General features: G+C 54.1%; 1 protein-coding gene and 1 long non-coding RNA gene across 5 annotated transcripts in view; one reads left to right on the plus strand and one right to left on the minus strand.

The window, feature by feature from the left end:
• The window catches only part of LOC140389837 (uncharacterized), an 85,162-nt gene extending 82,145 nt beyond the window's left edge, over positions 1-3,017 (plus strand). The window contains exon 3 of the long non-coding RNA XR_011934491.1: positions 2,651-3,017. This is a non-coding gene — a long non-coding RNA (uncharacterized lncRNA). The remainder of the gene's footprint in view (positions 1-2,650) is intronic.
• The window catches only part of LOC140389792 (sodium-driven chloride bicarbonate exchanger-like), a 548,473-nt gene that overhangs the window by 454,147 nt on the left and 77,839 nt on the right, over positions 1-16,487 (minus strand). The gene's annotated exons all lie outside the window — the stretch shown is intronic.

Here is a 16,487-nt window from a genome sequence, read left to right on the forward strand (position 1 = left end):
TGTAGATTAAGGGTGACTCTGGGTAATCCCTGATTCCTTTTTTTCATTTGTTTATGTAAACATGCGGGCTGATGTTTGGGGGTTGGTGGGAGGATGGGATCGTTGTCATTATGGGGATGGACATATCTTGCTGATTATTGTTTATTGTTGATGGGTGTAAATGCGGGAGAAAATGTGAAAAAGGAGGATAAAATTTTTTTTTTAAATGAACGTGTTACCACAATTTCTGTTTATTTTCCAATGCCTGCTGATTTTCCAGCCAATAGCATTTTTCAGAGATTGAAGGAATGATTACCTCGGTCATATGGGGAGGGAAGATGGCCAGAGTGAGAAAGGTGCTACTACAGAGGGGAAGGCAGGGAGGGGATTTGGGTCTTCCGAACCTGATGTATTATTACTGGGTGGCAAATGTGGAGAAGGTGTGGAGCTGGGTCAGAGGGGTTGATTCCCAGTGGGTCAGAATGGAGGAGAGTTTATGCAGAGGGTCAGGATTGAAGGCACTAGCAACAGCGCTGCTCCCGATGACCCCGGGGAAATACTCAGGGAGTCCGGTAATAACAGCATCATTGAGGATTTGGAGGTAGTTTCGCCAATAATTCAGGTTGTGGGAAGGGTCAAGGGAAATGCCAATTCGGGGGAACCACAGATTTGAGCCAGGGAAATGGGATGGAAATTTTCGGAAATGGGAGACGAAGGGGATTAAGACACTAAAAGATTTGTTTCTTGGCGGTAGGTTTGCAGGGTTGAAGGAGCTGGAAGCAAAGCATGGGCTGGAGCAGGGGGAAATGTTTAGATACATGCAGGTTTGAGAATTCTCCAGAAAGGAGATACAGAGCTTACCGGTGGAGTCGGCCTCCACATTGCTGGAGGAGGTGCTGACGACAGGGGGACTGGAGAAGGTGGTAGTACCGGCGGTTTACAGGGCTATTTTGGAGGAGGAGAAGGCACCGTTAGAAGGGATCAAGGCAAAATGAGAGGAAGAGTTGGGAGAGGGTATGAAGGAGGGGTTCTGGTGTGAGGTGCTCCGGAGGGTGAACCCCTCCACCTCGTGTGCGAGGTTGGGGCTCATACAGCTGAAAGTGCTATATAGAGCGCACCTCACAAGGGCGAGGATGAGTCGATTCTTTGAAAGGCTAGAAGATGTGTGTGAATGTTGCGGTGGGGGGGGGGGGGGGTTGCGCAAACCACATTCATATGTTTTGGTCCTGTCAAAAGCTGGACGATTACTGGAAGGAGATATTTAGGGTAATCGCGAAAGTGGTGCACGTGAAACTGGACCCGGACCCTCGGGAGGCCATATTTGGGGTGTCAGACCTGCCGGGGTTGGAAACAGGTGCGGAGGCAGATGTTGTATCATTCACCTCGTTGATCGCCCGAAGGCGGATCCTGATGGTTGGAGAGCAATCTCTCCACCCTGTGCCCTGGTGTGGCGGGGGGGACCTGTTGGAATTCTTGACTCTTGAGAAGGTTAAGTTTGAACTGAGGGGAAGGATGGAGGGGTTCTACAATTCATGGGCATTATTCATTATGAACTTTCAAGAACTGGATAACATCGAACAGTAATTGGGGGGTGGTTGAGAGGGTTGGGGGGAGGGGTCTGTGTGTTAATGGTGACTATGGGTGATTCTGGATTCCTTTTTGTCATTTGTTTATGCGAACATGCGGGCTAATGTTTGGGGTTTGGTGGGAGGATGGGAATCGTTATTGATATGGGGATTGACATATTCGTTACTGATTATTGTTTATTGTTGGTGGCTGTAAATCTTGGAGAAAATGTGAAAGAGGAGGAGAATAAAAATATATTTTTTAAAATAAGGTAGAATAGGGATCTCAATACATGCTTCGAGCAGAGAGGGAACCAGAATATTGGACATAAAAAGGGGGCTAGCTCCCTATGGACAGAAACCATGCCTAGTGGGGAAGGAAATGCTTCATCAGTTGGGAGGTTGGTTGCTGAACACTTGCTCATAAGAGGAACAGCGTGTCCACCATCTGCATGGCACAAGTCAGGAGTGTGGTGGAATATTCTCCACTTGTCAACATGAACACATTTCCAACAACACAAGAAGCTCGTCATCATCCAGGACAAGATTGATACCTCATCCACCACCGTAAACATGCACTCGCTCTACCACCAACACACAAAGACAGCATGTTTGTGTCAACTACAGGATGCACTGCAGCAAATTCACCAAGGCTCCTTCAATAGAACCTTCCAAACACGTGGCCTAGAAGGACAAGGGCAGCAGATGCATGGGTACACCCTGACCTGCAAGTTCCCCTCCAAGCCACACACCATCCTGACTTGGAACTATGCAGCCTTCATTTAACTGTCACTGGGACAAAAGTCCTGGCACTCCCTTACTAACAGCACTGGGTCAAAGTTCTGGCATTCTCTTCCTAACAGCAATGGGGATGTACCTACAGCACATGTGCTGCAGCAGTTTAAGTTGGCTAACCACCACCTTCCCGAGAGCCAATTGGTATGGGCAATAAATGTTGGCATATGCCAACGAAGCCCATCTCGTTTGAAAGAGCTAATTGTTTTTAAAAGTCCTAAATGTTCAAGAAAGCAACAATCTACACTGCTTTGAAAAAATGGTAGTATGCAAGTGTAATTTATGCCGGTCTTTTAATTTTGATTCCACAGGTTCATTGTTTGTGATGTCTTCAGACTAAACCGGTGTTCAATAAATTGGCATCAGCTTACTGCACCCAGACAGAGCGGCATTCACAAACCTGCCAACAGTCAATGAAAAGTGGATCTAAACACCATAAACACTGGGAGTTACTTCACTGATGCTGGGCTCCTGGAATCCAAATGAACAGAGCAATACAAAATGTGTATCGTTACCATGGTACCGTCACTGACAAACATTACCAACAGCAACTGAGCTGTCAAAATGTTTTAATGACAAAGATATTTATGCCCTTCACTGTGGCTAATGACACTATGAGGGTGTATAGCTGTGACGCTATTCCAGTGATCTTGTAAAATACAAGGATGAATAAATATTTGCATGGATACCATAGCACTTAGAAGGCAGGTGTTGCCAATTCAACTAATTCTTTTGATATGCTTCAGGAAAGAATCTTTGTTGTTCACAATTAAGGAGGAATTGGGCTTCTAAACATCTTGCATCGTACAATGTAATTTCTGATGGATCAAAATTACAAAATTTTTGGAAAAGCCTGTGCACTTCTAAGTTGCCAGTTTCAAGCCAGCATCAGTAGAGGTGAAGGAGCATGTAATCCACCATGTTTTATTATGTGTGAAACGTATGTCAGAAGAAATCAGATGGGGAAGGAAAAAGTAGGTCTATTTGCAAAGATACAAACAAGCTGCATTCAGTGAAAATAAAATTCACAAGAGCTGAATTTTCCCAGGCCAGTTTGTCATTCAGTTCCCGCCTCCAACTACTTTTCCCAGGGGAGAGCTGGGCCCAATGCTGGCAAACTGTGCATCTGAGGCAGGATGCATTGTTGAGTGACTAATTATGGCAACTTCCACATCACATGGTAATTTTGCTGGCGATACACAGGCTCCAGCTGTTAGTATCCCAGTGAGAGGGGATGGCTGCACAATGGAAATTCAAGGCTACATTACAGCTGAACAAGAACAAAATGTTTCCAGCAGAAAATAGCAAGGCACTGACTTCCAATGTCACCACCTTGCCATTGAACATAGAAGCCAGGCAGACTTCTCTGCATGACCGTCTCTGATCATGGGCCGACTGAGGCCTCAGCTGCTTTCCTGATACTGATGGTACCTTTGTCCTGACCTGGTCCTTCCCTTCAGTACTTTGTTCCTGCTTGGTCCTCAGCAGTGCTCCTACTGGTCACAAACTGAGGGCTACTGGCTTCTTTAGCAGTGGGCTATGTTGTCTCCCCAGTGTCACTATTTCAATGGTGAATGTGAAGATGACCTATTAATTGGCCGCCGCCTCCTGTAAAATTCAGCTGGAAGGCATGCTGCACAGAAATCGTCATGACATCAGGGGCGGGATTCTCCCGTACCCAACGGGGTGGGGGGTCCTGGTGGGACGGAGTGGCGTGAACCATTCCAGCGTTGGGCCGCCCCAAAGGTGCGGCATCCTCCGCACCTTCAGGAGCTAGGCCAGCGCCGGAGTGAAAGGCCTTTGGCGCCGCGCCAGCCGGGTCGAAGGGACTCCCCTGGCCGGCGTGGGTCCGCGCATGCGCTGGAGCGTCAGCGGCATGCGCAGGGGGGGTTCACCTTCGCACCGGCCATCGCGGAGGCCTACACGGCCGGTGCATAGGAAAAGGGTGCCCCCACGTCACAGGCCCGCCCGCGGATCGGTGGGCCCAAATCGCGGGCCAGGCCACCGGGGGGGCACCCCCCGGGGCCAGATCGCCCCGCGCCCCCCCCCCCCTCCCCCCCGAGGACCCCGGAGCCCACCGGTAAGGGATCTAGTCCACTTTATGCTGGCGGGACCTGCATAGGACGAACGGGGTTTCGGCCCATTGCGGGCTGGAGAATCACTGGGGGGCCACTGCGAGCGGCCGCCAACCGCGTGGCACAATTCCCGCCCCCGCCAATTCTCCGGCGCCAGAGAATTCGGCGGCCGGCGGGAGTGGGATTCACGCCGCCTCCCCGGCGATACTCCGACCCGGCGGAGGGTCGGAGAATCCCGCCCCAGGTCTCTGATGCTCATGGCAAAATTGTGCCCAACATCACTTTAGTTTAACTGGAAATAAAAAGAAACAAAAAACAAAAAGAGGCTGGGTGAAAACATTGGTCACAAGCATATTCAATTTCTGTATGAAAGTAGAAGTCCGGGTGCTGGGGTAGGGTACAATTTCTGGAAGTCAGCAAAGGGATTAGGCCCTTTTAATATGTTAATCAGAGGTTAATATCTGTTTTAAAGCCATGCTGCCTAATCCAGCAGAAACTAGGAGGGGAACAAGTAGTGTAGAGTGGAGTCGGCAGGTCTAAAGAGGCCGAGACAGGTTAAGTGGGAAAAATTGGAAGGGCAGCATGGTGACGCAGTGTTTAGCACTGATGCCGCAAGACGCCGAGGTCCCAGGTTCGAATCCCGGTTCTGTGGGTCACTGTCCGTGTGGAGTTTGCACATCAGCAGACATGTACAAAAATTAATCAAAAGAGCTGTTACCCTTTATCTGAAGAGGGCCGGATTACAAAGGGGAAAAAGTCATGCTTCAGCTGTATAGAGCCTTGGAGGACAATTTTGGACACTGTACTTCCGGAAGTATATCTTGGAGGCAGTGCAGCACAGATTCACCAGAATAGAGGACTAAAAAATGAAGGAAACTTGGCTCGTGGCCCATTGAATATCAGAGATTAAAGGATGATTTGGTAAAGGAGTTTAAAATATTAAAATGACAGATAAGATAGATACAAAGAAACTATTTAATCAAGAACAAGGGGACATGATTTCCGGTTGCGGCTATGCGGAGCTAAGCTGCACGAGTCGGCAGCTCCCGCGAAGACAGACTTTCGGGCTCGATAGAAGCGCCCCAACGGGACTTTTCACACAGCCAACCCGTGGGGAAGAGAGGAGAGAGGTCCCCCACTAACCTGTATGTACCGGACCCGCAGCGAAACGGCCAAAAAAACGGCACTGGAGCAGCGGGAGAAGAAGGGTAAAAAAAACAAAATGGCGGCGGCCGGGGACAAAGAAGAGATGCAAGAATTCATCAAGCGCTGCTTCGAGGAGCTGCGCAAGGAGATGGTGGCGCCGATGCTGGCAATAATTGAAGGACTTGGGGCAACCCAGAAAGCCCACGAGGTGAAGATCCAGGAGATCCAGGACAAAGTGAGTGAGAATGAGGACGAGCTCTTGGGCCTGGCGGTGAAAGTGGAGCGGCACGAGGCGCTACACAAGACATGGGCGGGAAGACTCGAAGACCTGGAGAACAGGTCGAGGAGAAACAATTTGAGGATCCAGGTCTCCCAGAAGGAGTGGAGGGGGCCGACGCCGCGGCATATGCGGGCACAATGATCGGGGCGCTGATGGGCGCGGAGGCCCCCCCCCGGGGTTGCTGGAGCTGGAAGGGGCGCAACGGGTGCTGGCGAGGAAGCCCAAAGCAAACGAGCCGCCAAGGGCAATGGTGGTGAGATTTCAACGGTTCACAGATAGAGAGAGGGTCCTGAAATGGGCCAAGAAGGAGCGGAGCAGCAAGTGGGACAATGCTGAGATTAAAATATACCCGGACTGGAGCACGGAGGTCGCTAAGCGGAGAGCGGGTTTCAACCGGGCCAAAGCGGTGCTGCATCGGAAAGGAGTGAAATTTGGAATGTTGCAGCCAGCGCGACTGTGGGTCACATATAACGGCCAACACCACTACTTCGAAACGCCCGAAGAGGAGTGGACCTTTATATTAACTGAAACGTTGGACTCTAATTGAGGGTTTGTGAGGGTGGGGGGTATTTGAGGGTTGAAGTATGATGCCGGTTGTATATAGGGGGGCAAGCACGTGCAGGGAATGTTATATGGGCTGGGGACGAGAGACAAGGCCGCAACAGAAGCTGCGTCGGGGGGGCGGGGCAGGCTCTGGAAAGCGCGGGGATTTTCTCCCGCGCGCGGGAAGAAAAGGGAGGGGGAGCGTAGGAACGTCTACTGATGGGGAGATTCCCGCACGGGGAGGTCAAAGGGATGGCGGGGGAAGCCGGGGTCAGCAGGCGTCAGCTGACTTACGGGAGTGATATGGGGGGAGCAAAAAAGCTAGACAGGGGTCTAGCGGGGGGGATGGAAGGGAAACAGGGTTGCTGCTTGTGGTAGTATGTATTGGGGGTCATGTGGGACTGGAAGCCCTAATGTCACTGGCTGACAGATCCCGGGTCCTGGTTGGCCGTTGACCTCTAGCTCCGCCCTGAAGGCGGAGTATAAGAAGACGGAGTCCTCCCCCGCAGGCCATTCTACTATCGAGCTGCGGGGGAACAGACACGCTTAATAAAGCCTCATCGACTTCACTCTATTCGTCTCACGGAGTCTTTGTGCGCTACAATTTATTAAGCGTGCCTAAAAAGGACTATGGAGCTCAGGATCATTCCGGAATGCCTGAGGATCAGCCCCCACGCAGTGAACGCGGCAGCAGCCTTCAAGCACTGGCAGACTTGCTTCGAGGCCTACCTCAGAACGTCCACCGGCCGGGTCACAGAAGACCAAAAACTACAGGTCCTGCACTCGAGGGTGAGCACGGAGATCTTCTCCCTCATCGAAGACTCGGAGGATTTCCAGACGGCGTTCGCAGCACTGAAAAGTCTCTATGTCCGCCCAGTTAACCAAATCTACGCTCGCTACCAGCTCGCGACGAGACGGCAAGGTCCCGGAGAATCGATGGACGAATTCTACGCCGCGCTGCTGATTTTGGGACGAGCCTGCAGCTGCCCTTCGGTGAACGCAAATGAACACACGGACATGTTAATGCGCGATGCTTTTGTGGCAGGTATGAATTCCTCCCAAATCCGCCAAAGACTTCTAGAAAGAGAGTCGCTAGGACTCTGAGGCCCGGGCCCTAGCAGCCTCCCTAGACGTGGCCGCGCGTAATACCCGCGCCTACGGCCCCGACCGCGCGGCAGACCATTGGGCTCCGTACCCGTTGCGACAAACCCACTCCCCCCCCCCGGACACCCCACAGGCTTGCGCGGTCCAAACGCCAAGTCGCATCGGGGGCGCCCGCTGTTATTTCTGCGGCCAGGCGAAACACACCCGACAGCGCTGCCCAGCCCGCGCAGCTATCTGCAAGAGCTGCGGGAAAAAGGGCCATTACGCGGTTGTGTGCCGGTCCCGCGAGGTCGCCGCTGTCCCGGGAGAACCCCCCCAGCACGCCATGTACGACCCGCAGGCGCAGCCGCTCTGGGTCCCGACCACCGCGGTCCCGGGATAACAGGGAGCCCTGCACGCCGCTTACGCTCCCCAACCGCCCCCCCCCCCGCACCCCATGTATGACCCGCCGGCGCTACCGCTTTGGGTCCCGACCACCACTCTCCACGGAGGAGAGTTTTGCGCGTCCCTAACGCCCCCCTAACCCCCCCCCCGCGCCCCACGTCTGACCCGCCGGCGCTACCAACTTGGGTCCCGACCACCGCTGTCACCGTTGAGGGAGCTCCGCGCGGTCCTAACGCTCCCCAGCCCCCCCAGCGCCCCATGTGCGACCCGCAGACCCCGGGGAGGAAGGGCGCCGCCATCTTGGACCGCCCCAGACATGTACGACGCGTGGGGGCGGCCATTTTGTCCACCCCCGCCGCCATCTTGTGACCCCCAGCCACGTGCGATGTATGGGGGTGGCCATTTTGTTCATCCCCGACGCCATCTTGGACGGCAACAACGGACCCCACTCCACTACTACAACCCCGTCTCGCTTCAATTACACTCAATCAAGCTCGGCCCCGGACACTCCAGACGACGACGACAACGGTGCTAATAAACGGGCATGAGACACCATGCCTAGTCGACTCCGGGAGCACGGAGAGCTTTATCCACCCCGACACGGTAAGACGCTGTTCATTGACCACCTATCCCAGCGCACAAAAGATTTCCCTAGCTGCAGGATCCCACTCCGTACAGATCCAAGGATTCTGCATAGTTACCCTAACGGTGCAGGAGAGGGAGTTCAAAAACTACAAACTAAACGTCCTTCCCCAACTCTGCGCCCCCACCTTACTGGGATTAGATTTCCAATGCAATCTACAGAGCCTTACGTTCAAATTCGGCGGCCCAATACCCCCACTCACTATCTGCGGCCTCGCAACCCTCAAGGTGCAACCCCCGTCCTTGTTTGTGAACCTCACCCCGGATTGCAAACCCGTCGCCACTAGGAGCAGACGGTACAGCGCCCAGGACCGGACCTTCATTCGGTCCGAAGTCCAGCGGCTACTAAAGGAAGGCATAATCCAGGCCAGCAATAGTCCCTGGAGAGCGCAGGTGGTAGTAGTGAAGACAGGGGAGAAACAAAGGATGGTCATAGACTATAGCCAGACCATCAATAGGTACACACAACTAGACGCGTACCCTCTTCCCCCGCATATCCGACATGGTCAATCGGATTGCCCAATATAAAGTCTTCTCCACCGTGGACCTCAAGTCCGCCTACCATCAGCTCCCCATCCGCCCAAGTGACCGCAAGTACACAGCCTTCGAGGCAGACGGGCGATTATACCATTTCCTAATGGTCCCATTTAGCGTCACAAACGGGGTCTCGGTCTTCCAACGGGAGATGGACCGAATGGTTGATCAACATGGGTTGCGGGCCACGTTCCCGTATCTCGACAATGTAACCATCTGCGGCCACGACCAGCAGGACCACGACGCCAACCTCCAAAAATTCCTCCAGACCGCCAAAGCCTTGAACCTCACGTACAACGAGGACAAGTGCATTTTTAGCACCAATCGGCTCGCCATTCTGGGCTACGTAGTGCGCAATGGGATAATAGGCCCCGACCCCGAGCGTATGCGCGCCCTCATGGAATTCCCCCTCCCGCACTGCCCAAAAGCCCTGAAACGCTGCCTGGGCTTCTTTTCATACTACGCCCAGTGGGTCCCCCAGTACGCAGACAAGGCCCGCCCCCTAATACAGACCACGACCTTCCCTCTGTCGACAGAGGCTTGCCAGGCCTTTAGCCGCATCAAAGCGGATATCGCAAAGGCCACGATGCGCGCCATAGACGAGTCCCTCCCCTTCCAGGTCGAGAGCGACACCTCCGACGTAGCTCTAGCGGCCACCCTTAACCAAGCGGGCAGACCCGTGGCCTTTTTCTCCCGGACCCTCCACGCCTCAGAAATCCGCCACTCCTCAGTGGAAAAGGAAGCCCAAGCCATAGTGGAAGCTGTGCGACATTGGAGGCATTACCTGGCCGGCAGGAGATTCACTCTCCTCACTGACCAACGGTCGGTAGCCTTCATGTTCGATAATGCACTGCGGGGCAAAATCAAAAACGACAAGATCTTAAGGTGGAGGATCGAGCTCTCCACCTTCAACTACGAGAATTTGTATCGTCCCGGAAAGCTGAACGAGCCGTCCGATGCCCTATCCCGCGGCACATGTGCCAACGCACAAATTAACCGCCTCCAAACCCTCCACGAGGACCTCTGCCACCTGGGGGTCACTCGGTTTTTCCACTTCATCAAGTCCCGCAATCTCCCATACTCTTTAGAGGAGGTCCGTACAGTCACAAGGGACTGCCACATCTGCGCGGAATGCAAACCGCATTTTTTCAGGCCGGATGGTGCGCACCTGATTAAGGCTTCCCGCCCCTTTGAACGCCTTAGTCTCGATTTCCCCTCCACCGACCGCAACGCATATTTTCTTAATGTGGTGGACGAATACTCCCGCTTCCCATTCGCCATTCCCTGCTCTGACATGACCGCGGCCACAGTCATTAAAGCCCTGAAAACCATCTTCACACTGTTCGGTTGCCCCACATACGTCCACAGCGACAGGGGGTCCTCCTTCATGAGTGACGAGCTGCGCCAGTTCCTGCTCAGTAAGGGCATAGCCTCAAGCAGGACGACCAGCTACAACCCCCGGGGGAACGGGCAAGTAGAGAGGGAGAACGGCACGGTCTGGAAGACCATCCTACTGGCCCTACGGTCCAGGGACCTCCCAGTTTCACGGTGGCAGGAGGTCCTCCCGGACCCTCTCCACTCCATCCGGTCGTTATTATGTACGAGCACTAATCAAACGCCTCATGAGCGTCTCCTTGTCTTCCCTAGGAGGTCCTCCTCTGGAACGTCGCTGCTGACCTGGCTGGCGGCCCCAGGACCCATCTTGCTCCGAAAGCATGTGCAGGCACATAAGGCGGACCAGTTGGTCGAAAGGGTTCACCTCCTCCACGCGAACCCGCAGTACGCTTACGTGGAGTACCCCGACGGCCGACAGGACACGGCCTCCCTGCGGGATCTGGCTCCCGCCGGCAACACACACACCCCCCCCCGACACCATTCACCCAACCCCCCCCTTCCTGCCACCGCCACACCCCGCGACCGCCCCCTTCCCAGGAGGATCGGTTCCCCTCCCCTCAGGCCCGACCAAGAATAAAGCCCAAGCTGAAACCGTAAGGCTCCCGGAGACGACAACACCGGTACAAGCACCACCACCACCACCGGGGCCGAGGCGATCGACACGGACGACCAGACTGCCCGACCGACTCGTGGCGTCGATCTAAATCAAAATATGGACTTTTCACAAGAAAATTTTGCTTTTCTCCCTATACGCTCTGTAAATAGTTGAAACAGGACAAAATTGTACAATACTGTATTGCCATGTGAATGTTTTTTTTCCTCCCAGGACCAGCCCTGTAAACCCTTACCACCATACGAAGCATCACCCCGCCGGGTTCATTTTTGACAAGGGGTGAATGTGGTAATATGTATTGGGGGTCATGTGGGACTGGAAGCCCTAATGTCATTGGCTGACAGATCCCGGGTCCTGGTTGGCCGTTGACCTCTAGCTCCGCCCTGAAGGCGGAGTATAAGAAGCCGGAGTCCTCCCCTGCAGGCCATTCTACTATCGAGCTGCGGGGGAACAGACACGCTTAATAAAGCCTCATCGACTTCACTCTATTCGTCTCACGGAGTCTTTGTGCGCTACACTGCTGCACTGGCCGAAAGGGAATGGGACACAGAAGAGGTGGCCGGGACGGAGGTGAGGGAGACGCGGACACGGGACTGGCCCAGAAAAGGAGATGGCTAGTCGGTTGGGGGGGGGGCCTGGTAACGTGGAACGTGAGGGGCATGAACGGACCAGTGAAGAGGGCTTGAGTGTTCGCACACTTGAAGGGACTGAAGGTAGACGTGGCTATGCTCCAAGAGACACACCTGAAGGTGGCGGACCAGGTTAGGTTAAGAAGGGGATGGGTAGGACAGGTATTTCACTCGGGACTGGACGCGAAAAACAGAGGGTTGGCAATTCTGGTGGAAAAACATGTGTCATTTGAGGCCAAGACTATCGTAGCGGACAATGGAGGGAGATACGTGATGGTGAGTGGTAGGTTGCAAGGGACGTGGGTGGTGTTGGTAAATGTATATGCCCCGAACTGGGATGATGCTGGATTTATGAAGCGCATGTTGGGGCGCATCCCGGACCTGGAGGTGGGAGGACTGATAATGGGAGGGGACTTTAACACAGTGCTGGACCCAGCACTAGACCGCTCCAGATCAAGGACGGGAAAGAGGCCGGCGGCGGCCAGGGTGCTCAGGGGGTTTATGGACCAGATCGGGGGAGTGGACCCATGAAGGTTTGCAAGACCGCAGGCCAGGGAATTTTCTTTCTTCTCCCACGTGCACAAGGCGTACTCCCGGATAGACTTCTTTGTGCTGGGCAGGGCGCTCATCCCGAGGGTGGAGGGGACGGAGTATTCGGCCATAGCCGTTTCGTACCATGCCCCGCACTGGGTGGAAGTGGGGCTGGGAGAGGAGAGGGACCAACGCCCGCTGTGGTGTTTGGATGTGGGACTGTTGGCAGATGAGGTGGTGTGTGGTAAGGTAAGGGGGTGTATTGAAAGGTACTTGGAGGCCAACGACAACGGGGAGGTGCAAGCGGGGGTGGTATGGGAGGCGTTGAAGACGGTGATCGGGGAGAGCTAATCTCCATCAGGGCTCATAGGGAGAAGACAGAGGGCAGGGAAAGGGAGAGGTTAGTGGGGGAGATTTTGCGAGTGGACAGGAGATACGCAGAGGCCCCGGAGGAAAGATTACTTGGGGAAAGGCGACGGCTCAAGACGGAGTTTGACCTGTTGACCACGGGGAAGGCGGAGGCACAGTGGAGGAAGGCGCAGGGGGCGACCTACGAGTACGGGGAAAAGGACAGTCGGATGCTGGCACACCAGCTCCATGAGAGGGCAGCAGCGAGGGAAATAGGGGGAGTCAAAGATGGTGGGGGAGCCATGGCCCAGAGTGCAACGGAAATAAACAAGGTATTCAAGGCCTTCTATGAAGAGCTGTACAGATCCCAGCCCCCAGGGGGAGAAGAGGGGATGGGAAGATTCCTGGACCAACTGCAGTTCCCGAGTGTGGAGGAGCAAGAGGTGGCTGGTTTGGGGGCACCAATCGGGTTGGAGGAGCTGAGTAAGGGTTTGGGGAGCATGCAGGCCGGGAAGGCCCCGGGGCCGGACGGGTTCCCGGTGGAGTTCTATAGAAAGTATGCAGACCTGTTGGCCCCGCTACTAGTGAGGACCTTTAACAAGGCAAGAGAGGAGGGGTCCCTGCCCCCGACAATGTCGGAGGCGACAATTTCCTTCATTCTGAAGCGAGACAAGGACCCACTGCAATGTGGATCGGACAGGCCGATTTCGCTCCTTAATGTGGACGCTAAGCTATTGGCAAAAGTGCTGGCCACGAGGATTGAGGACTGTGTCCCGGGGATGATACATGAGGACCAGACGGGATTTGTAAAGGGCAAGCAATTAAATACGAATGTGCGGCGGCTCTTACATGTGATAATGATGCCATCGGAGGAGGGAGAGGCGGAGATAGTGGCAGCCATGGACGCGGAAAAGGCCTTTGACCGAGTTGAGTGGGAGTAACTCTGGGAGGTGTTGCGTAGGTTTGGGTTCGGGGGAGGGTTTATTAGCTGGGTTAAGCTCCTTTACAGCGCCCCGGTGGCAAGTGTGGTGACGAACCGGCGGAGGTCGGAGTACTTTCGGCTGTACCGAGGAACGAAGCAGGGGCGCCCTCTGTCCCCCCCTGTTGTTTGCATTGGCGATCGAACCCGTGGCCATATAACTGAGGGAGTCTAATAAATGGAGGGGGGTGGTCCGCGGGGGGGAAAGAGCATCGGGTGTCGGTATACGGGGACGACCTGCTGCTGTACGTGGCGGACCCAATGGAGGGGATGGTGGAGGTTATGCAGACTTTGAGGGAGTTTGGGGATTCTCGGGGGCGAACAAAACCCCGAGGGTAAGGAGAGGCTTCCTGGAGCGCAGTAGGGACCGAGGAGGGCTGGCGCTGCCAAACCTAGGGAGCTACTACTGGGCAGCAAACGTGGCGATGATCCGTAAGTGGGTTATGGAGGGAGAGGGGGCGGCATGGAAGAGGATGGAGATGGCGTCCTGAAAAGGAACGAGCTTGGGGGCGCTGGTGACGGCACCGTTGCCGCTCTCGCCATCAAAGTACACCACGAGCCCAGTGGTGGCGGCAACGTTAAGGATCTGGGGCCAGTGGAGACGGCATAGGGGTGCAGTGGGAGCCTCGGTGTGGTCCCCGATCAGGGGTAACCACCCGTTTGTCCCGGGGAAGATGGACGGGGGGCTCCAGGGCTGGCACCGGGCAGGGATTCGAAGAATGAGGGACCTGTTCACCGAAGGGACATTTGCGAGCCTAGGGGCACTGGAGGAGAAGTTTGAGCTACCCCCGGGAAATGCATTCAGATATATGCAGGTGAGGGCTTTTGTGAGGCGACAGGTCAGGGAATTCCCGCTGCTCCCGACACAGGAAATTCAAGACAGGGTGATCTCGGGTGTGTGGGCCGGGGAGGGCAAGGTTTCGGCATAACACCAAGAGATGAAAGAAGAGGGGGAAGCGCTAGCAGAAGAGTTGAAGGGTAAATGGGAGGAGGAGCTGGAGGAGGAGATCGAGGAAGGTTTGTAGGCTGATGCCCTGGGTAGGGTCAATTCCTCCTCCTCATGTGCCAGGCTCAGCCTGATACAATTTAAGGTGGTTCACAGAGCGCACTTGATGGGGGCGAGGTTGAGTAGGTTCTTTGGGGTAGAGGACAGATGTGGAAGGTGTTCAGGGAGTCCGGCGAACCAGGTCCATATGTTTTGGTCATGCCTGGCACTGGAGGGGTTCTGGAGAGGAGTGGCGGGAGCAATATCTCAGGTGGTGAAAGTCCAGGTCAAGCCAAGCTGGGGGCTAGCAATATTTGGAGTAGTGGACGAGCCGGGAGTGCAGGAGGCGAAAGAGGCCGGCATTCTGGCCTTTGCGTCCCTGGTAGCCCGACGAAGGATCTTGCTAATGTGGAAGGAGGCGAAGCCCCCTAGCGTGGAGGCCTGGACAAACGACATGGGTGGGTTCATAAAGTTGGAAAGGATTAAATTTGCCTTAAGGGGGTCTGCGCAGGGGTTCTACAGGCGGTGGCAACCGTTCCTAGACTACCTCGCGGAGCGTTAGAGGAAGGTCGGTCAGCAGCAGCAGCAACCCCGGGGGGGGGGGGGGGGGGGGGGGGGGGGAGAGGAGAGAGACGAGAGATTACTCGAGGGGACGGACGAGCGGGGGATAACATGGAGGGTGGGGGAAACTGGCACGAACGGGCGAGAGCCAGTGTATAAAGCTCTGCAAATATATCATCTTACCATGTATATATATTGCTTAGGGCGAGTTTGTGTTATTTTGTTATGGGGGGGGGGTTATTGTTTGCAAGGGGGGAAAAAAATTGTTTTGTTTTGTTAAAAAACTTTAATAAACATATATATTTTTAAAAAAGAACAAGGGGACATCATCTTAAATTAGAACTAGGCCATTCAGGTGTGAAACCAGGAAAGACTTTGCAAAGAATAGTACGCATTTGAAGCTATCTCTCCAAAGGCTGCGGATATTATAGCAGAGCTGGGATGGACTGGGATAGGTAGGATTTTGTTAGGTAAGATTATCAAGGGTTACATCTACTATGATATAATTGAATGGTGAAACAGGCCCAAGGGGCTGAATTGTCTTCTCCAAATTTTAATGTTGCTATGTGACATGTTCTGTATGTTCTGCTCAATTTTTACATGTTTATCACAATCCAACTATTGGCCCTGAAAGAATGTGGAACAGCCAAGTTTCATTTAATAAAGTATCTTAATTTGAGGCTAAAAAGAACAAGTACACTTCTCCTGGCTTCAGGCCTGTGTTTGCCACTCCCCATCCTGATGTTCTCCTTGTCCCCACAATGCCAAGGAGAAAGTTAAAACTGGCAGTGGCGTCCCATATCTCACAATACAGATGCTCGTGAAAAGGGAGCTCTTGAACTTGGAAGCTAGCATGGGGCCCACCCCATTGCAGATAGTGTGACAGGAATGGAGACATGAATGAGTGAATAGCCAAATGAATGGGCACGAGAGCCTCCGACGAACACAGGGTATACTGCTAATGCATCCACCAGTGTCACATAGATATCTAGAGGAGGTGTAGTCAGGGGGATGTGGTAGAATGCAAATTATCCTCAAATTAATCTCTCTCTGGTCAAAGACAAGAGCAGACAGCTCCAGCGGCCAGGAAACTCCATCTACCCTTCTGAGGTAGGAACCTCAAAGGACACAGCATCACCCCATTCCCAACACCCTCCACCAGGCAGACAGACACTCTCATCAGTGGGCATCACTTCATGAGAAGCTCTAGGGTCACAATCTGGTCAGCACATCACACCTGAGCAGCAGACAGAGGTTGTGACAACCAGAGACACCACACTTGGAGATGGGGGGGGGGGGGGGGGCAAAGTCATGGTAAGACTCAGGTTAATTACTTGCCTCAAGAGTCATCAGCAAGGCAGCAGACACTGGAGCAGTGGGAGGAAAGGAAAATTCTGGC

Source organism: Scyliorhinus torazame, chromosome 2, assembly GCF_047496885.1.
Source record: "Scyliorhinus torazame isolate Kashiwa2021f chromosome 2, sScyTor2.1, whole genome shotgun sequence".
Taxonomy (NCBI): Eukaryota; Metazoa; Chordata; class Chondrichthyes; order Carcharhiniformes; family Scyliorhinidae; genus Scyliorhinus; species Scyliorhinus torazame.